Below are 15,073 nucleotides of genomic sequence, written 5' to 3' on the forward strand. Positions count from 1 at the left end.
GTCGCTAGAATACACTTGGCGGAAGAGGTGTGTCCTTTTGCCTCTCCCTGCTCCCCAGAGTGCAGGTGTGATGGCTGGAACTCGTGCAGCCTCTTGGGAAGTAGGGGCCACTGTAATTCTGGGCTTTTCTCCCTCGTGGTCAAATCTTTTCCTCACTTAGATCCCGCTCAGTTCTGCAGACACCAACCCCAGCCCCACCAAACTCATCCTTCTCCTTCTGCCCAAGCGATGGTCCTTCCTCTTTCTCTCTGTCAGCACAATCCTGCCTCTCCAGAAGCGCCCCCTGAGCTGCAGCCCCGGTGAGCTGAAAGGCCCTGTGTGATTGTCTTCCTTTCCTGAGTGTGCAGGAAGGCGGCAGTTGGCTCCCGTGACCTGCAGGTGAGCACTCCGATGAAGAGGAGGATTTCGGGGAGTGTGCTTGGGCCTGAGCTTGGGGCGTCTCTGTGTGAAGCACAGGTGAGAAGTGGGTGTGAGTGGAGAAAAAAGCACACTCAAAGAGCTGAGCTCTCTGAAGTGGTTCAAGAGGAGGCGAAGAGACCCTGTGAGCTCAAAGATGACAGCCAGAAAGTGCCGCTAGCAAACTGACCATGCAGTCACGGAAGGAGCAAATAAACGTGGGAAGAGCTGCCTGGCAGGGGCGCCCGGCAGGGGGATGCGAGGGGGCAGTTACACAATGACTGGAGAGGGCCCGCCTTAGGCAGGGCCGGCTGAGGCCTGGATCAGGAGGAGAGGGAGCGAGAAGTAGGACAGAGCAACCGGGGCGGCTCCGGCTCTCGGTCATGAAGGGTGGTGGAGCGGCTGTACGTGTGTCGCAAGGAGAATCAGGCTCAGGCACATGGAGCTCTCGGTGTTAATTGGGCCCAGAGGGCAGCCTGGGAGTGTCCTGGACCCCTGCACCCACCCCCGAGCCTCCCGCCCCAGCTCACCCAGCACCGACCCTCGCGGGAAGCAAAGTGTGCAGCAGGCCCACCTGGCCCTCGTGGAAGGGAGGGGCCCCCTGTGCCGGGTTGGGATCTTGGTGCTTCTCTGTGGACTGGCAGTGCCTTGAGCACCTGGGCCCGCCTGGGCCTGGGGCGCTCTGTGGTCTGGGAGGGGGCACACGGCGAATGGAAGGGCAGCTCGGGGCACCGGAGGGGCGCGGGGAGGGACAGGCTCTGCACGGAGCAGAGGAACAGCCAGCAGCTCCGTCGGCTCCCCACATCCCACGCCCCTCCCGCCCTCTTCATTCATCAGCCCGTGACCCGAAATCACGACGTAATTAGCTCGGGGTCAGGGAAGTCCGCTGGCGAGGTGCCGGGAGGCGGCTGAGGCTCAGAGATTGCCAGGCGCTTGGGCAAGGCCACACAGCAGGTTCGCAGCGACAGGCAACACAGTTTTGTTTTGGTTTTTGTTTTTTTCTTCAAAAATCACACTTCTGTGCTTTAGAACTTGAGGCGGTTGGTTGTGAACAGCTCTGGTGTCTAAGCACTCGCATGGCCAGACTGTCCCAGAACGAGGCCCCTCTTCCCTCACTGAGGCCCTCTGACAAGATTTAGTGAAGCCGAGTGAACCTTGGTTCAACCTTGCTCGCAGGTTCTAAGTGGCTGCTCCGTGGAAGACATTTAACTAAAAGCCCTCTCCGTGGAACCAGCTCCTGCAGGCACCCTGCCAGCAATTAATGAAAGATGATAAAATAATAAAAGAAGTAATACATTAACTATATTATGCGCGCACACTCGGCCAGGCCTTTGCATTATATCCTCCTTATGGACGGTCTCCAGCAGCCTGGAGCAGCTGCCTTATTGCTGTGCAGGGGTGGCCGAGGAGCCCAGACATTCCTGGGCTGCCTCAGTGCTGTCACTGGGGCCCTGCGCCCTCTCTGGGTGGGCGTGTGTGGCCTGGGGCACACGCGCATGTGTGTGTGTGCGTGTGACTGTGCGCCTGTGTGCGCTCACCTCACACCTCCCCCGCGTGCTGGGACGGCGACCTGCGTGAGGACTGGGGAGGGCAGACCTCACCCCTGGATTCAGCCTCGGGGAGGAATCTGCTTGCTAATTAGGAGAAGTGATGCAATTGGCCTCCTGTCATTTGCGTATAGAACAGCTTGGTCTGGAAGCTGGGTGTTCCGCGGAGCCGGGATTTCCAGGTCACCGGCGCTGGCGTGACACGGGGGCCTTGTACCTGTGCACATACCTCAGCGTCCCTCTCCTCCACCCAGCTGCCCCCTCCTGCCTCCATCCAAGGGCTTCTCTAACACCGGGGCTGAAGTCATGGCCATGCACTGCTTCTGAGGCTCAGGCCTGTCACCACTGCGAGCTGGAGAAGGGGGATCACGCCCGCTAAAACCAGCTCCCTGACAGGCCTGTCCATTGTGGCCCATGTGGGATCTCAGCCCACCTATGACCCAGTTCAGACAAATGAGGTGTAGGCAGAGGTATGGCAGTGATTTCTGGGATTGATCCCAGTAACAGTGCTGACCAGTGAGGGGTGAGGAGAAGCACCATGTGACAGTGCTGACCACAGTGCTGACCACAGTGCTGACCAAGAGAGGAGGGGTCGGGCTCACGGGATGTCTGGGAAGTTGCGCCAGCTGGAAACCGCAAGTGCTCCTTCCTCCCTGGGTGTCCCTTCCTCTCCTCTGCCTCAGGTCCTGTCTTCCCCTTGCCCAGCACCCAGGCCGGTGTGTCTTCTGGGTGGGCGGCCTGCACCTTGTCACCATGAGGCAGAAAGTATGAGAACGGAGCACAAGGAAAGAGACCCAGAGGTAGAAGCACAAGAAAACAGACTCAGAGGACTGGCAGCTGGTTTGAGCTGCTGCCTTGGCGAGGCTCCTGTCTCGGCCTTCTTGTAGTTTGGACAGAGGGTTCCAGCTTTCTCTGCCTTGCGGCAGGTTGCCTTCCTCATGAAGATGGCATCTTGGGTTTTTTATTTTGTTTTGTTTCTGTCTTGTTGAGACAGGGTCTTGCTATGCAGTTCAGGCTGGCCTTGAGCTCACTTTGTAGCCCAGGCTGGTCTGGGACTCATAGCAGTCCTCCTGCCTCAGCCTCCCAAGTGCTGGTATTACAGGCATGCGCCACCATGCCTGGCAAAGATGGTATCTTGTATCTTAGACATGCAGTGGCCACGCCATGAGCTTGTGGGGGAGGGGCCTTGCAGGGCCACCTTGGCCGGAGCAGCCTCCTCTGCAGGCCTTTCCCCATCTCCTAACTTGGAACTTTGTCCCCTGACCTTGGCTTGGCTGGAAACCCCTCTCTTCCCCAGCACACTGCTGGCTTCCTGTCCTGACAGTGTCCATGAGGGAGGGGGAAGCCCCACTACTGGACCCGGGGCTGGATTCCTGTAGGCCTCAGGGAAGTGCTGTGAAGGCAGGAGGAAGTCTGTCATCTCCAAAACGCGTTTGGAACTGACTTTGCGATTTCAGGTTCCAAGTACACGCATATTTTTATCAAGACCTCAGTTTCCCACCCTGGCGTGAATGCCCCCTTTGCCTAACTGTGCTTCTCGGGACCCTGGGAGCTGGTGCTGCTGGCTGTGGCTCCAGAGTCAGCCACCACCCTCTGCTCAGGCCTGCCCCATCTTTCCCGCAGAGCAGAGCAGTCCAGGCTGAGGCGGGAAGACAGGAGTGCTGGGAAGCACGGCTGCCAGCCCAGCAAGGAGGGGTTGTTGGCCCTGCCAGGCCAGCCAGGAATGACGGTGACTGAGAGCGCGTCTGGAACTGGAGGAAGGGCTGAGCTCTGTCCGAACTGCAGGCTTGACCTGCTCCCCCTGCTCACAGGACCGTCTGAAACGTGCCCCCGAGCTCCGCGCATCTGTGGGTGCTCCCTCCTGGACCCCTTGGCTTTGCCCTCGCTGGCTGAGCTGGTCTCGCCGTTGCTTTCCGTGGCCCCCCATGGGCACCAGCACCATCCTGATGGGACAGCTCCACTCTGGGTGTCCTGACCCGGGCTTGGTCCTGAGCCCGGTGAATGCCGGCAGTGCCGTTCAGGGGACAGGAGGGGGCCTGTGAGTTGCCGTTAGAAATCCTGCCTGAGAACCGTCATGTGGGGCTCTGCCTGCCGTGAGGCGTGCCCTCGCGGCTGTCTGCTAGAAAGACCTAACCTAAATCCAGGGGTGTCTGTGAGCATAACTTTGCTTGAGGAATAAAACAGGCTCTCGCCCCTAAATTGCCAGCGAGAGAGAGTGCTTGTTAAGCTTGACGATCTGGGAAACTGCTTTGCTTGGGAGTGAACTGTGTGGTTCATGTTTCTGACATTACATTTTGGGGTGGGTATTCTTAGGTACCCTTGGGTCCTTTTCACTTTGAGCTTGGAGGAAACCCTCCTAACCTTTCAATTTGGAGCTCTCAGATCATTCACTACGGGAATCAGAAAGCTTTGCCAGCCTGGAGGGGAATGTCAATTAACTGTCAATTCTTCACATTGAATAATTGATTAATTGGCACAATGTTAATCTCTGAATCAGTGGTAATAAATTACTTGGTTCATAATCTTGACCTTCAGAGTGCTAAAACTCTTCAAGTTGCCACTGTCCCTGCGGGAGAGTGACTGATGGAGACGCACCCGCCCACGAGGTGTGCTGCTCCCCAACTTCCTGCCTGCCTGAGACCCGCTGCGGCGCCTGGAGCCAGCTCCGTGCCCTCCGGCCTGGGCCCGGCGTCCGCCAGGTGGCCCCAGTGGAAACTGGGCCACTGCCCTGGCAGCAGCACACTCAGCTAATGACTTCTTTTTTTGCACACCTAATCACTTTGATATCATACAGAGTTAATTTGAATGGTGCCCTATTTATCGCAAAATTTACAGCTGAGACGCTGGGAAGTGCTCTTCCCGCTTTTTCTCACTTGTGAGGCGGACAGAGGCAGCTCTGCTCCGATTCTCCTGGTGTCTGCTTCCCACTCCAAGCCCCACGTTCTGCTCGCCCACAGCGTGTGGCTGGTGAGGAACCTGTCTGCCGGCCCCGGCGGCTTCGAGAGGTTGTGTCTTCATGATCCGACGGACGGGTGTGGCTCCTGCGTGTTTGCTCCAACAGGGGCTTGATTTTGGTGGCGTGGAGCCGAACTTGTGAAGGGGACCAGCTGGCCTCACCCCAGCTCCCTGCTCTGGTCCCAACCCTCCCCTCTTCCCCGGTGAGGGACAGCAGGCATCCAGCGTGTGTTTGAAGGGTGCACCTTTCAGGACCACTGGGACCCCACAAGTCCCCGTGGGGAACAAGCTGCTGTCCCTGGGGCCCTTCTTCACCCTGCTCTGGGGACCCTGCTACACTGGGGCTGGGTGTGAGGCTTCCAAGCCACGCTTACTCAGCTCAGCATCCACCAGGATGGGCCAAATGAAGGAAGAACTGCTTCTCTGCCCAGCAATTCAAAGTCATCCTTCTCAACAGTTGAGCTATTTCGGTGAAATACGACTAGCTCACAGGTATGGAGTAAACTCATCCACCAGCCCATCTGGGGTCCTAAAAGACAGCAGCTGATCCCTACATATATGTTCATCTTCTGTGACTTCTTCTGTCTCCAATGGGAACAGCTGCCCTTGCCATTGAAGGGGTCTGGCCTCACCGCGCTAAGCCGCTCCCAGAGAGGCAGAGGAAGGCCCAGTGGGGAGACCGGGAGACAGCGGTCTGCTGTCTGTGGCCCAACTCGGAGGTCGCTCGGTGACACCTGCAGACACCCAGCTGTGGGGCTGCTGCTGCTGCTGTGAGGTTTCTGTCACCTGCCTGCGAAGTCACTTATACCGGCAGTCTGGGCAGGGAGTCATGCTGCTTCCTCAGAGGGTCGTAATTGAAAATAGGGTGGTAGGTGTGAAAATATTTAGAGGACGTGGCATTGTGCATGTAAATGAGGCAGAGTTGTCCTTTGCTCCATGTTTCTGGGGGTTCCAGCAGAATTCATGGCTTTTCTGGGACCCTGGGACTCTGGACACCACCCCGCAGCTCCTGGCCCGGGGTCTCCCACAGGCCAGGGCAGGCTGAGCCCCAGGAGTCCGAGCAGGTAAGAGAGGCGGGTGTGGATGGCGGTAGAGCAGGAGCAGTGTAGACATGGATGGGGACAAAGTGCTTTGCAGTGTGGCGCTACAGGTTCTGGTTTAGATCTAGAGGCCCCCGAAGCCTGTGCACCAAGGTGGCCTGTGGGAAGGTGCTGGATCGTGGGGGCTCTATACGCATCGGCGGACTGGCCACTGAGGAGTTTTGTCTGAAGGTGACCTTGGGAGGCGGAGCCTGTTGGAGGAGGTGGTCGCTGGGGCTGAGGCCTGGATGGGGCTGTCTCCCTCCTCCCCGCTTACTCTCAGGAGTCACTGCCCTCAGCCATGCTGCCTTGCCCAACAGCCAGAGCTCAGGCATCCCTCTTAGGAAAGTGACCCTGAGAATACTCGTTTCCTCCTGGGAGTCCCTGCAGGTGCCCTGGTGAGAGGGCTGCAGGAAGCCCTCGTAAGATCACAAGGAGTGGATCCAGACGCTGGCCGGCCTCCACAGCAAGAGAGTGCGACCACACGTCTCCCGGGCAGCCTCTTCCAGGCGACCAACACCTGCTCTCATGGAGGAAAAAGTGTCTCGCTTTTCAGTTCCCACCACATTCACGACTGAACGTCGCCCATCCTTCAGAATGACACCCACGGGGGGGGTCTGATGGTGCGAGGCTCCCAGGATCTTTGGTTTGTGGTCAGGGGAATCAAACCTCCAGCAGCTTCTGGTCCTGTTGGAAAACCACGCGACTTCCAGCACCACAGGCCTAGCAAACAGCACCGCAGAGGACACCACTGGATGCTTCTCCACCACCACCACGCAGTCCCCCTGGACGTCAAGGTCTCTGATTTGCTATCACCTTACATCAACAGATTCATGACTCTTCCCTAACTTGCATATGTGTGTGCATGCACATGAGAAAGGTTGCACGGGCGTGTGTCAGGACAGAGGCAGGCACAGCTCCACCTCATTAAGCCTAGTCAATGTCACTGGAAAGAAAGACCACAATCACCTCCAGTTTGGGAGGGAGAGAGCATTTCCTGGGATATAATGCACGCTCAAGAGTTACGGAATAGATTCAACTGAAGGTGAAGATGGTAGCTACCGTTATAGAAATCATTCTCGATTCCTGAATTTACCTGAAGCCTGTGCCTTAGCAGCACATGACTTAGAACTCTGCATTTACTGGCCTTTGAGGGCAAAAATAAATAGGAAAGTAAGGCTCTCCCACTTTTCTGCCTGTGATTTTCCAGTTCTAGGAGGTGTTTGAGCCTGAAATGTGTCTGGTTAAATGCCCTCCTTGCTTTAATGCTTTCCATTAAATACATACCATTCTTTTTTTTTTTTTTTTTTGGTCTTTTTGTTTTGTTTTGTTTTTTTCCAGTACCAGGAATCGAACTCACAACCTCGTGCTTGCCAGGCAGGCACTGTGCCGCTGAGCTAAATCCCCAGCCCCTTTTTTGGTCTTTTTGAGACAGGGTCTCTCTATGCAGTTCAGGCTGGCCTTGAGCCCACTTTGTAGCCCAGGCTGGTCTCGAACTGCAATGATCCTCCTGCCTCAGCCTCCCGAGTGCTGGGATTACAGGTGTGCACCACCATGCCCTGCTTACATACCATTGTTATTTGTCACTCAAAAATAAATTTTTAAAAAATGGAAATAAAGTTTAAACACCGAGCCCTGGAGAAAGAAAAAAATGTCACTAGAGCCGAGCCTGAAGAGCCGCGGTGTGTGGCTACTGTGTGACCTGCTCCTAAGATGTTTGTCTTCTAAGCCTCAGGGAGAAGCCATCTGTCCCCAAGGACACTCGGCCCTGCCAGACCTGATTCCAAGTCGAACACTTCTCAGTGTCTGAAGCTTCTGCCTCAGGGCCGTGAATAATGAAAGAGCTCAAGTCTTCATTTCCCCTTTCTGCGTAGACAAGCAGAGGGGAAGTTTATTTCCTTTGAAACTATTCTTTTGCTGTGTCTTTCTATATCCTACTCTCCTACCTACCTGTTTATCTCCTGCGTAAACAAGTGTTGACTACGTTAGTATTTTTGGGAGACTGTTTGTAAAGTAAAAGAATGACTTTTCATGGAGTTGGACAAGATTTGTTTTCTGTGTTCAGCTGCTTTCCCTCGCCTGTTAAGTAGAGAATGCCTAGCAGGGCATCTTTAATCACATCCTCTTTCCAAGCGGAAGAGGGTGGAGAGCTGTGGGGAGGGCGGCCTTTCATCCCTGGGTGGGCAGCATGCACGCAGGGCCGGAAGCAGCTCCGGGAATAAAGGGTGTGAAGTTGGCATGTGAAGGTCGGTGGCCGCCTGTGACGTGTGCGGCACCCTGGGAAGTGTCCAGCAGGACGGCAGGTCCCTCGGCCACGGCTGCTGTTCCTATCCCGGAGGGAGTGAGCCGCAGGCTGGGCCCTGAGAGTATTTACTTCTCCTTGCCGAGCCCGGCACCAGCATTTACGCGTGGCCACTCTCAAGGCCCTTTCCCCGGGGACGGCTGTCATGGGCGGCAGGACCAGGCTCCACCTCGGGTCACAACCCTCTCTTCTCTGAGCCACGGGACTCCGCCCTCGGAGCCCCTTCTGCACGGAGACCGCTGTCCTTGGACTTGGTGGGGGCTTGCACAGGGTGTTTCAAATGACCCGTGGTTTGACAGAAAAAGGGCACAGATCAATACCAGGGATCGCGTCTGGGGCAGGACAGAGGGAAAGACTGGGGAGGCTGTGGAGCTGCGAGTAGAACAGGAAACGTTTAAAACTAAATCCCACTTTTTACACCTAAAAATATAAAGCTGTCAATTTTCATTAAGGATGAAGCAAATGAAATCTAGATGGTGCCAAGTAATTAATGACTTTTAATAACCCTAATAAATTTGGATTTCATCAAAATCATGTTGCCTATCACCGGTGATGGCAGCAGGACGGGAGCAGGAGGGGTGGACACCTGTGTAAAGCTGGACACAGCTGACATCCTTCCCAGGTACATCAATTATCATTAAAGAGTAATAAGAATGCCAGAATGGACTGCTTTAGCACTTTGGTATGGAGGCCCTCGCGTTTAAAATTAAATCCATTAATTGTAACTACTGTACTTTTGTGATCCCCAGGTAGCACACAAACTAATTCATGACTTTGGCAATCATGCAGGTCTTTGTTCTTGAAGGATCGTGATTTATGTCACATAGAAGGTGCACCCATGTGCCCAAAATCACATGGATAGAAGATCCTCCAGTTGTCGAGTCCCAGACGCTTACAGACTGGCTGCAAAAGATGTCTGCCTCTAGGATGTGGCCCACAGGGACAGTGGGAGGAGGTTCCATGGGGCCCCACGAGCCATGGAGCACAGCCTGCAGGATCCCAGGAAGGGCACGTGCCTGTTTCTTGTCTGTGTGGTGAAGGTTTATTTTAAAATGAAAGTTTTCTGTGGCACTTGGCATTTTTCTGACTATTCCAGGTGGCAGCCACCTGGATGTGCAGTTTTGAGGGGTCTGTCTGGAGAAGGGGGAGCTGATTGGGGTGTCTATCGGGAGGAGGGGTAGCTGGCCCCCAGCCAGCCACCATGGTTTCTCTGAAGGAGAAAGATGGGCCCTGAGTCACATCAGGTCCCAGGCAAAGCAAAGAAAGGAGACCCTCTTAGCACCACCCGTTGGTGCTGAGGGACAATGAGGTCCCCTGCTGCCCCCTCATCCCTGAAGCCAGGGAATGACTGTGAGGCCTGAAGCCTGGGGAGCTGACAAACTTAGGATGACAAGGACGGCATCCAGAGAGCGCAGGCAGAGCGGGGCAGGCAGGCTTGAGGCCACGAGTCCACCACAGGTCCAGCGCAAGGAGAAGGCCTGCAGAGGAGAACTGGAAGGAGCCACTGTCCCCAGAGGTACAGGAGCCTGGCCCGGAGCTGAGGGGACAGGAGGTAGGAGGGACGCAGCTCTTCTGGGTCTTGATCCCAGCAAGGGCACTAGGAGCACCACTTCCGGGTCACTGTGGGGTGCAGGGTCCCCAGCTCTCCCTCTCCCTCCCCTCCCCCTGCGCCTGCTGCTGCAGCCCACCATCCTCACAGCCAGCTCCATCCTTCCTGCTGGGGCCCCTCAGGGTGGGCAGCTGCCTGGTCCGTGTTGCTTCTGGGAAGGACACCACACTGTCTAGGATGGGCTCCTGCAGTGACACACATAGCAGGTGCTTTGCTGATGGCCTTGCTCACTGGAGTGAACGGACGCTTCTGTTCTTGTTCTCACAGACCCTCGGTATTTTGTTGGTGACACATTTCCAGGAGACAGCTGCAAAGGCTCATCCAGTGGAGCCATTCACCACCTCTTCCTAGGTGTGCAGCCCCCAGGGAGGGAACCCGAAGTGGGGTCATTGCCCGGCTATGCTGCTCAGGCGATCCTCAGTTTTGCCTCCTGGGGCCTCCAAGCACGTGCCCCTTCCTCAGTAAGACAGGCTGTCAGATATCTTAATAAGCCATGTAGGGGCTGGGGATTTAGCTCAGAGGCACAGCGCCTGCCTGGCAAGTGTGATGTCGTGAGTTCGATTCCCGGTACCAGAAAAAAACAAACAAAAAAATAAGCCACGTACATGTGGTTGGCCGCATCATGGCCCCGAGACACCCACGTCCTAGCCTGTGACTTCCACCTCACACAGCAAAGGGATGCTGCAGCTGTGGCCAAGTTAAGGACCTTGGCAGAGGATGCCAGCCGGGTCATCTGCACGAGCCCGGTCACCACAAGTCCTCGGAGGAGGCGGTGAGCAGTCAGAGTCCTGAGGTCGAGTCCTAGAAGGGGACAAGTGGGAGACTGGAAGCAGAGGCTGAGGGGTGCGACCCAGGCCGGCTGTGTGGCAGCTCCTGGGAGCCAGGGGCAGTGGCAGGGCTCCTGTAGCCCACAGATGACCCGCCCTGCCTGGTCAGTATATATGGCTCCTGGGAGGTGAGGGCCAGCACCTGCCTGCTGCAGGGAGGGGGAGGTGGATGTGGACATCCCTGCCTCCACTTCCAATGTCAATGGCAACTTAGGTCGATGCCATTGAAAGAGCCTCTTTTCTTTCCCCCCGAGACAGGGTCTCACTATGTGGTTCAGGCTGGCCTTGAACTCACGGCGATCCTCCTGCCTCAGCCTTCTGAGTGCTGGGATTACAGGGATGTGCCACCACACTAAGTTTGGAGGAGCCTCTTCTATGGTGCTTCCTTCCATGGTGACCCTGAGGCCACAGCAACAGGTGGGGTCTGGTGGGCTGATGCGGTAGCAGCCAGCGCTTAGCCAATAGGACCAAGTGCTAGGCAAAGTGGAGAGGCCAGCCTCTGTGGAACTGTAGTGACCTACACTGCCTATTATTACTGCTCGGTGTCCTCACCCAGCCTCGTCACCTGGTGTGGGGACTTCCTGTTGCACCCAAGCATCAAGACCTATTTCAGAGTTGGGAGTTGTTCTGGCTTCAGGGCTCTGGCACCCCTGGAGGGTGCAGGATTGCACCAGCTTGGGCTCAGGCCCTGTCCTCCTGGTGTCCCTGCCACTGCCACCAGGGCTCTGTTATGGGCTGGATCGCGGGACTCATTCTGTGTAGGAGACACCACCTGTCTTGAGCCATTCTCGATCAGATTGCTAAGATAAAACATCTCAAATACAGGCTGCTTTGGTGACAGAACTCGATTAAAATTGTTATAAAGAAGTCAGAGCCAAGTGTAGTGGTGCACGCCTGTAATCCCGGCACCAGGAGGCTGAGGCAGGAGGATTGGTTACGAGTGCAAGACCAGCGTGGGCTACAAACTGCATAGTAAGACCCTGCCTCAAAAAGACAAAAAAAATTGTTATACAGAAGCCATGTATGATGGTGCAGGCCTATAATCCCTGCACTTGGAAGGCTGAGGCAAGAGGATTGTAAATTCAAGCCGAGCCTGGGCAACTGAGCAATTAGTGAGATCCTGTCTTAAAGAACAAAAAGGAGGGGCTGGGGATTTAGCTCAGCGGCAAAGCGCCTGCCTGGCAAGCGCAAGGTCGTGAGTTCGGTTCCCGGTACCGGAGAAAAACCAAAAAACCAAAAAAACAAAAAAAAAAAAAAAAAAAAAGAACAAAAAGGGCTGGGAATGTAGCTCAGTATGAAGGTACCAGCTTCAAACCCCAGGACCAGTGAAAAAAATTGTTGTAAGGTAGATCTGAATGAATCACCTGTGGCGTGTGAATCGGAAAGGAGGTTGCCCTGGTTCCACCCGCAGGCCAGCTCCGAGCCACAGCACGCGTGCCGAGTGGACAGTGCCCTCCAGGTTGTGCTGCGTTTGTGGGTTTCTTCTCCAGGAGCCGGAAACAGGGCCAGTGTCGCAGGGTTAGGTTGGTCTGGGTTTCATTTCATCTCACAGGCTGAGTATATTTTATGAGTTCTTGTGAGAGGTGTGATTTATGCTTCAAGACTCCTGGAGAAGCTCGTAGCTTTTAAAAATAATTTCTGAAAATGAGTTTCTTTTCAGGGTCAGCAACCTTATCTGGAAGCTCAGGAGGACCTAGGCCCTGCCAGCAACAGCTCTGGGTATTTTCTTCTTCTTTCAAAATTAATTTATTCTTCCCCAATCTTTAAAAGACAATGTTAGTGATGTAAAAACATGTCCCTCTCATTATGAGCTCACACATTTGTACCCCATCCTCCAGCATGTACCCAAGCTCCTCAACTATGTAAATAGTAGGCTAGCAAAAGGTGTTTGTTGATTGAATTTTAGGGACCCACAAATATTTCACCAGGTAAAAGGATGCAGTGTGCTTTCCAGAACTGATGGCCTTGTACCTCTCATGGGGCATCTGCTGTGGCCCTCGCCTCTGGGACACAGGCCCCATTGGGCCATTCCTGGAAGCCACAGCCTGCCCTTTGCGCCCTCTCTGTGCAACAATTCCTCTCCTCGCTAGCGGAAGTTGGAGACTGAGGACGGCTGGAGTGGGCTCCGAACCCCTGCTTGTGAGGCGCATGTTGTGTGTCATGGCTGTCACATCTCCGGAGTGTGGTGGACACTCACTGTGTCCTCCGCCTAGCAGTGAGGTGCAGCGTGAGGCCACACAGCCCTGCACACCAGGCTGGCCCCCGCGTGTGCGTGGCCCCTCACCTCCACCCCTTCCCAGAAATCCAGCCCATCCTAGCAACAGGATTTCAGGACAGCTGAAGAGCCCAGGCTGAATGTATGGAACAAGATCTGTACTGAGCATACACTTCTTCCACTTAAAACTTTCAGAAAAGCAAGTCCCAAAGAATACTACAGTAAGATATCACGTGTAGATTTTTAATTAAATAAACCATTTTTCAGATACATGTGTACAGCCAGGCGTGGTGACACACACCTGTAATCCCAGCACTCGAGAGGCTGAGGCAGGAGGATTGTTGCCAGCTCGAGGCCAGCCTGGGCTACAAAGTGAGCTCAAGGCCAGCCTGAACTGCATAGTGAGACCCTGTCTCAAAAAGAAAGCCCCCCCAAAAGAGATGAGAGAGAGACAGAGAGAAAAAGAGAGAGGCGTAGAATTTTAAAATGCAAAACTCTTAAAATTTCAGGATGGAGAGAAGACATTTCTATCTCAGTCTCTGCCAGAACGTTGTCTTCCGAAACAAGATGAACCCCAGAATGCAGCGCCTCGCTTTTCTTTCTTCTCTTTCTTTTTTCTTTTTGTCTTGCACTACTGACGTTCAAATCAGGGGTGCTCGACCACAGAGTGACATCTCTAGTCCCTTTTAAAAAAATATTTTTTAAATTTCTGAACAAGGTATCACTAAATTGCCCAGCTGAGCTAGAACTTGTGATCCCCCGCCTCACTCTTCTGAGTAGCTGGGGTGGTGAGTGTGCACCGCCATGCCCAGCCGCGGCTCTCGCTTCTCTGCAGTCTACATTTGGAGTCTCGAGTGACACAGTAGAAGAATTTGACAGTGGGTGATGGAAGAGAACATGAGTCAGCGGAGGGGCAGCCCCTGGCCGAGCCTGAGGAAAGGCAGCTGAGGGCGATGCCGCACCAGGGGGAGGACAGGGCCTGGCACCCTGGACACTTCAGGCAGCAGGCAAGGAGGGCGGGTGACCAGGCCCGCGCCGGGAGTGTGCACAAGAATGACTTATACACCCCACACTCCTGCGGTCCTGACCCCAGCCCGCCTTCAGTGGCACCCACCCTCCCTACCCTTGGGGTTAGCCGTTCACTATGTGGAAGAATTGTTGTTATTTATTTTATTTTTTTCCGGTGCCGGGAATCAAACTCATGACCTCGCACTTGCCAGGCAGGCACTGTGCTACTGAGCTAAATCCCCAGCCCCTACGTGGAGGAATTGAATGGGAGACACTGGAGTTGGCAGCAGGCTGGAGGAAGAAGAGGGGTGGCCCGGAGCCCAGGTGACCAGAACACACCCATGTGCCGAGCCAGAGGTCCCCGGCGACTCCAGAAAACGTGTTGCTCTACATCTGCACCTAGGGCGTCCTGAAACTGAGGCACCCAGAGCGAATAAGGATGTGCAGAAGGAAGGAGGGACAAGGACCCGGGGCCACAATCTCCCCTCCCTCTCCAAGCAACGGCTAATATGACCTCAGGAGGCGGGTGTGCCTGGCAGGTGATAGTACCCAGGAGCAGACTCACCATTACCGCAACCTGACACCCAGCACGCTCCAGGGGGACACATCTGCGCCTCCTTAAAAGGTTGTGGTGGGAAACACAGTGAGTGCTGCTGCTGAGTGCCACGGGATGGAAAGGCGGGTCATAAAAACACGACCCTGCGTCCTTATCCACCTTATTCCCTAGATCTACAAGGTGTGACTTCTGGCTCTTCCCCAAAATCAAAATCATCACAAAAGGGAAACATTTTGAATCAATTCCGAACATCAAGACAACCATGACCATGTAAATAAAGGCATCCGTGGAGTAGACTCCCGGAACTGCTGCAGAAAGGGGTAAGGATGACAGGATGGGTGTGTCTGATGAGAGGGGAAGATTTTTATGGGGGCTAATAACAATGTATCTTTTACGGTAATACATTTAAAAAAAACTTTAATCATTCCTAGTATTTTTTTGATCATACCTACACATCTACTTCAAAACACTACATTCTACACAATAAATACAATTTTATCATCATTAAAGAATTTTAAAACAGGTAAAAAGTAGATGAACAAAATGTTTTGTTGTAAAAAAAAAAAAAGGGGGCTGGGG

At 54.5% G+C, this 15,073-nt stretch overlaps 1 long non-coding RNA gene across 1 annotated transcript; it reads left to right on the plus strand.

Moving 5' to 3' along the window:
• Nucleotides 1-204: 204 nt before the first annotated feature.
• On the plus strand, nt 205-14,854 carry LOC106147543. The gene is made up of 3 exons (XR_001232468.1): nt 205-378; nt 12,376-12,434; nt 14,151-14,854. It is a non-coding gene; the product is annotated as an uncharacterized LOC106147543 (long non-coding RNA).
• The last annotated feature ends 219 nt before the right edge of the window (nt 14,855-15,073 follow it).

Source organism: Chinchilla lanigera, unplaced genomic scaffold (genome assembly GCF_000276665.1).
Source record: "Chinchilla lanigera isolate Chin_1 unplaced genomic scaffold, ChiLan1.0 scaffold00178, whole genome shotgun sequence".
Classification (NCBI taxonomy): domain Eukaryota; kingdom Metazoa; phylum Chordata; class Mammalia; order Rodentia; family Chinchillidae; genus Chinchilla; species Chinchilla lanigera.